Source organism: Apium graveolens, chromosome 1 (assembly GCF_009905375.1).
Source record: "Apium graveolens cultivar Ventura chromosome 1, ASM990537v1, whole genome shotgun sequence".
Lineage (NCBI taxonomy): Eukaryota > Viridiplantae > Streptophyta > Magnoliopsida > Apiales > Apiaceae > Apium > Apium graveolens.
The window spans coordinates 125,152,214-125,159,393 of record NC_133647.1 but is presented as its reverse complement, the minus strand read 5'-3'; positions in this window follow the sequence as shown (position 1 = coordinate 125,159,393).

The window sequence follows — 7,180 nt, the reverse complement described above, 5'->3', positions numbered from 1 at the left end:
ACGCCATCAAGATAGAAGAAACCCATAACATAATGAAGTGGAAAATGAGGATTTTAACGTATAAGATAACCCCAAGTATAGGAGAAGGATGAAATATTTCATACTAAGGAAACAGAAAGTCGAGTAAGGAAAGGAGACCCGAGACGGTACTCATATACGGCAATTTATGGACCTGTCTAAAAAGAACTTAGAATATTATCCCCAACCACCACCTGGAGGAAACAATGCGGTAGGAAATTCTTTCATGACCTTTAAGTCGCTAAGCTCTTAGAGTTCTAAGGAACAAGCTGACCCAGTCGAGGCAAGAGCCTGGCTAAAGGAAATATAGGAATCATTTGAGATTCTAAATGATTGACGAACCACAAAAGACTGTTTTTGTCACTTACCCTCCTAAGAGAGAGACCACACGCTAGTGAAAGACCAAGAAAGGCACGGAGCCAGAGGTTAGAATAAACTGATTTAAGTTCAGTCAATTGTTTTCGGGAAAGTAATTCCCAAAGATAAGGAGATAGTGTAAAAGCTTTGGAGCTAGAACAAAAGTGGATGAGTATGATGAATTATGAATCTAAGTTGTAAAAGTTATCAAGATTCGTTCTGAGGACACAAATCCAGAATGACGGGATGTTTGGAATCAATACTTATGTTGTGTTAGTTCATGAAATAATGATAAGAGAAAGGAAAATAAAAAGAAACTGAAGTGGAAAGGAATATAAAGGCAATAGAGTTTGAGGTATGATAAGGGAGTTGGGTATGAGGAAACCCTAAAGACTCGTAGCAATAGACATAGAAAAGTATGTAATCGTCAGGATGAGGGTGATTCACCATGAGTTAAAATAGATGGTTGAAGGCATAAGAGATACATATATAATTATCCCCTGTAAGTTGGGAGAATTCAATGAAACCTTGAGATAATTTGAAGGGTAAATAATGAGATGCGGATAGACTAAGGAGACAAGGAAGTAAGAAATTAAGAAAATTGGATGAAGGAAGTGACCTTCAAGAATGGGAAGTGTAAGACCGGTGGCATGATACCCAGAAAGGGAGACGCCAGGTATGAAAGATATCCCAACATTGAGGTGACTATTGAGATAAACAACAAAAGTACATAAGGAATTATTAAGAAGAAGTTCATGTTGAACATGACCAATATCTTCCAGAACATCCATGTTATCATTACCAAATCAGGAAAGAAAAGCGGATGACCATTGTTATCTTTTGGAGGCCATATGGATTGACCTCAATTTGAATAAGGATGCTATTATGAAGTTAGGTATAGACTATCGAGGTGGGAATGATTGAATAAGACACCCTTATCAGGGATATATGACTTGATTTATCCATGGAAGAAGGCAGGTACCTTTTAACGGTGGAATTAAGGATAGAACATCGGTAACTTAAAATGAATCCTCGGGGAATGCATAAAAGTTGGAATTTCACCCTTAATAGGGATAGTGTGAGTTTTGACAGTATGAATTGGAAATGATTAAGGTAATAACAACCTTTAAGAATCAGTGGAGAAATTTTTCAGAAGTATGTAGACAATGATTCTGGTATTAATAAATGGTATCTTGATATGCCCTGTATCTAGGGAATACAGGAGGAACAATTGAAGGATAACCTTAGAGGTTTTACAAGGAGAAAGGTAATATTCAAAATTCTCAAGAATAGAAATGTTGATAAAGGAAATATGACGTAATTATAATGTTGCCAAGTGGGGCAAGTGTTAAACCACGAGAAAGTATGGATCGAACCAGTAATGGTCGAAATTGTTCAGGGCAATTAGGACTTAAGATAAAAGATGTTCTAAGTATGATTGAGAGTCAGTCTTGACAGTGATTAGCCTCTAAAGACTGAGGCAATAACTTATGGAAAAATGGTGATATTTTTTTTTTTTACTCATCAGATATTAAAGAAAAGCATTTTCACATAAGCTGTGATTGAAATAAGGTAGAAAATTTATTTGGAGGTGGTTAAAATGACATTGACTGTAAGGAAATTTTACTATCAGGAAAGGCCAAAGAGGTGGCTGACACTTTAAAGGTAAGTGGATAATTATAGGCGCGTGTGCCAAAAGAATACAGTGATGATGGTTAAAACTGTGAAGGTTGTATTATGGTTTAGAAGATTGACATTCCTTCTGATGACTGTGCAATACCCAACCGTAATAGTAGTTGGTAAAGGTATAATTCGTGTAATCGCCATGAACGGGCTATCTATCTTAGAAGGTCCTATCTTGAGATAAGCCAGGACCATGTTTCAAAAAGGACTAGACGAACCTTTGAGTAAGTCTTCTATTTAAGGCATATGATTTAGAATGGTATTAACCTGTTATCGTTGCTTTGATTGAAACTCTTCTGCAATTTTATCTGCTTCATGTCATGTATGTATGTCAGGATCAGGAGTGTTCTTCATGAATCAGGAATGGTGATTATGTTACCTCCTTAGAATGATTTGATACGACATGTATGGACTCCGTATGGTTAGATATTAAGATTTTATGGAAAAGTGAATGACGATAGTAGGTCAGTGGTGGACCATAGTAAGGCGGCAATGATTCTGCGAGTAGTGAGCTGATTACAACCATGAGAGTTGTATTGGAATGGGTGTTGAGATTGAGTACCACTAATCGGGTCGTGGTAGTGTATAAGTTATCATTGATAGACTAATTAAGTAGAGTATCTACCTATTGTATATTTATTCTACTTATCAATAGAGAGTCGTATTACTATACGAGGAAGGTTGCAGTGCAAGCATAGAATTTTAGTAACGGTGATGTCTGGAATGAAAACCCAGATTCGATTTTCGATGTCGAGGGAGTTTCAAAGGTGATTGTGTATAAGCTCGAGGAAGAGCATGGGTCCATAGAATGATGGACGGAATAGCAAAAAATATTTAAGCATGCAAAATGCGATACGATAATACTTGATGTTGATATAAATACATATGTTTTGTTCTCCTATGACAAACCTCTATAGTTCAGAGGTAGGTTCCAAGCCAGATATTTTGTGTCAGTATATTTTTTTTTCATATATACAATTCTCTTCAATTCGTTCTTTTCTCTTCTTTTCATTTCATATAAGCTGAGAAGAACAACCCTTCCAGAAGGGGAGGTATTGCCGAATGACTATCTATCTGTGTGATAGAAGCCTAGTTGGATACCATCTATTGTTTAATTGCTTGTCAAGTACTAAAGGCTGGCCACCTTCTGTACTAACTATGCGATATAACAAGTGTTCATGATCATAGTGATCTCTCAACAAATTCCTTTACTTCTATATGATTGATCAAACTTTGGGAAATAGAAACAGCTGAAAAAGGAGTAATAAAGTTGTGGTAGTATTCGGAATGGAAACACATTCGTGATACTAAGGTTGACGTGGTTATTAAAAGGTTATAGAACGCTAACGAGCAAAAGTATAACTAGTATAATATTAGGAACGGAAGGTAGTAGCGACTACGAACTGGAAAAGGATGGGTAGTGAGAAGTAAAAGCTCTAATGCTAAAAGCTATAATGAGAGTCTGTGTAATAGACTTGAAAGAAATTGGAATGATCACTTAACACGGGTTGAGTTTTCTTACGACAATAGATCATATGTCAGTATTGAGGTATCGCCTTATGAGATCCTTGAGGGAAGACAATGTCGATCTCCCTTATGTTAGGATGAAGTTGTAGAGCGCAAGATGCTCGGACCTGCAGTAGTCCAAAGGACCAGGGATATAATAGATCTAATCAGAGGACGACTGGTAGTAGCCAGGAAGGACATAAGAAGTATGTCGATTTGACACGAAAGGACAAAGAATAGGAAGGAGGCAACCTTGTATTGTTAAAAGTATTCCCTTGAAAAGAATTAATGAGATTCGGAAAGAAAGGAAAGCTAAGTCCACCAATTGTTGGACCCTTGGATATATTAAGAAGTATTGGGAAGTTAGCATATGAGCTAGCCTTACCCCAGAACATGTAGCAAGTCATAACGTGTTTCACGTATCAATGTTAAGGAAGTGTAATTCGGATGCCAGATAAATAGGGGCATAGGAGCGCATAGACATGCAACCAGACGTAACCTATATGGAGCAACCAGGAAGGGTATAGATTAAGAAGGAACGAGTGCTTAGGAGAAGGGTTATCAAACTAGTAAGAGTTTGATGGTAGAACCACAATGTGGGAAAATTGACTTGAGAGTTAGAAAGTACAATACTAAGAAAGTATCCCTATTCATTTCTATCTGATTCCGGGACGGAATCCTTTTAAGGAGGGGAGACTGTAATAACCCCAATTTTTGGGAATTTTTTTTTTGAAACCCTTATGAATAGTGTTTTTGCTGATTGAGAAAATTTTTCATGCCACACTATGTAGGGGTTCTGATATGGATATTCTGAGGTTTTATTAGTACTCTATATGGTATATAAGTGTATGCAAAGATCGTCAGAATTTAATTCCGAACACTTTGATTTTTCCCGGAAATACACTAGATACGGAGAGAATTGAGTATAAGGTAACAGGATAAAAAGGATTTAAATTAAAGGATTATAATAGAGGATCATAAAAAGGAATATAATGGATTGAGAAAGGTTAAGGGAACCTAAGTAATAAGATCCCGGGTATGATCCCTCAAACGATAAACGAAAACGAAAGTTAAGCGAACCGTATAACAGATCAGCGGTCATTAGGCAAACAATTAGAAGCTAATCAAAGAGATTAGAAGGGATGATGACATAGCAATGTGACATAAGCATGACATAAGGGGAAGGAGATGTGGTTGATTTAAAACCACACAAAGTCAAGGCTAGAAAAGTAATTAACCAAAAATAAGACAAAAAGCAACCAACCAAGCCAAAACATTTCATTTTCATCAAAAAACACAAAACCCCCATTTTCTTCTTCAAGCTCTCGGCCTCTTTTCTTAAAAAATGAAAGTCCAAGCTCCTCCACTTACTATTTAGCAAGGTAATTATCCTAGCTTCTCCTAGTTAAGTTACATACTTCCTATAAGTTTAAGCTTCTAATTCCAAGCCAATATTTTTCTATAAATCAAGAAAGAAGATGGTGAATAGTACTTTCTTGAAATTAATTTTTGTGTTCTTGATTTCTTTGAAAGAACAAGCTTGTAGGAGGTTAGATTAAGGCTTCCATGGGCATTCCAAGGATCTTTCATGGATTAAAAGCTTCAAGGAAGGTATAACTCTTCATGATCTTAGGTTTAAGTTTTGTTGTTTAGATTTCCTAATGTTTAGATGACGGGTTAGGGTAATGGGTGTGTAATCATGTTAAAGCTTGTTATGAGTATTTTAGTTGGTGAGAGGCATGATTATTGTGTGTTTAGAGATTGGTTGATTTTGTGATATTTTTGGAGTTGGAAATCTTGGTTAATTAGTCAATGAACTTAAGTAAAACTCTTAGTTCATAATTGAAAAATAAGTATGAATTGGTAACATTGATTTGATGGGGCTGTTGGAGTGTGTTTTGGATGGATGTTGGTTGTATGATTGATTTGGGGTTGAATTGTGGTTGGTTTTGAATGGTTTAAATTTGGGAAATCACGTAAACATAGCCGTCGCAACGTCCGATTTTCTTTAGACTGTTTTTGTGCATAACATTAGGACCCGAGAACCCCCTGCTAGATTATGACCATTGCCATGTCTAGATAGCTCGTGTTACAAGCTTCGTTTTGATATGTGGTTCGTTCGATTCCGATGCACGGTTTAGGAGAAACGACCGTTTTAAGTAACGGCGTTTCGCGAACGAAACATTTCCCCTCGCCTTACTTTGAAACATAGGTTAAAGGCCAAAAAGGGTTAATTAATGTATGAAACATTTATGGTAAGTGTGTTAGGCAGTTGGTAAGACACTCGCAAAGGAATCGCCTTAAAACTCGTAAAGGTTAAATTATTAAAAAATGGTGGAGCCGAGGGTACTCGAGTGACTTCAGAGAATCAGTAAGCACAAAACGAGCGTTAGAGTCTGAGTTAGTTAAAGTATAGATTTACAAGTGACTTTGGTTTAATTCCAACTTACTTGTTGTTTATAGGTTACCAAACTCGTCCCGAGCCTTTTATCACCCCAAGTCGCTCAGGCAAATTTTCTACCCGTTATACTGTTGTTGTGATGTATATATGTATTTGCATTATCTTGCGATAGATGCATGTTGGTTAATTAGCAAATGTTGCAATATATTGAAGCATGCTGCTATGATATATATATATGCATGCCTGTTTCGTATTCTTGCTATATATATTTGTTGATTCAGTTGATAATACCTATGCTAGAGGATAGCGGTAACTTGCATATACCCTTAGTATAGGGACCCAAAAGGTGGAAATATTTTCTAAACCGGGAGTCGAGGATCCCGAGTAGATTTTGTATATATGTATATATATACATATATATTTATATATATATATGGTTATAGTTTTCAAAACTATTAATCGAATAAGGTTTATTCGATAACTTTATTTTATTTAATGAATATTATTTATAATATTCATTCGAGGTATTATGACTCCGCTTACTAACTGAAATATATTCTTTATTTTATTAAAGAATAAGGTGTCGATAATCAAACTTATTTTTGATTATTCAAATAAAGATATTACTTTCGTATAAGTATATCTTTGATTATTTGCTATTCATTTCGAGTATAAGTTTTCCAACTTCTACCTCCATTATTCTTTATGGGAATATTATTTAAATAATAATATTCAGATATTTCTTTCATATCGGGACTGATTTATTTTAATAAATCAGTATTTCTCCAAACACTCTTCAAAGTGTTTTCGAGTCTTCAAAATGATTTTTAAAAGTTAGAGCGGATCCCAAAACTCATTTTTTTATATTCAAGATCTTCCATTTTAAGGGGACTTGAATACTCGCTCAAAAATCTAAGGGATCCGGCTCTGTGGTGTATTTTATATTCGCAACAAGGTTGCAGTTTTGGTAAATGAATTGATTACTTACCCAACGTTCGGGAAGTAAGTCCATCTATCGAGTCGGCATAAGCAACATGGGCTCAGTGGGCGTCCATGATAGTGTAAGTGGCTCAGTGGGAGTCCATCAAATGCATAAGTGGCTGAGTGGCAGTCCAGCATAAGGTCCTATTGAGACCAGGGTGATGACCAGTGGGGAATTCGTCCATCTACTAGTAGAAAAGGTTACGTATTGGTATCTTTGCCTGATCAGCAAGA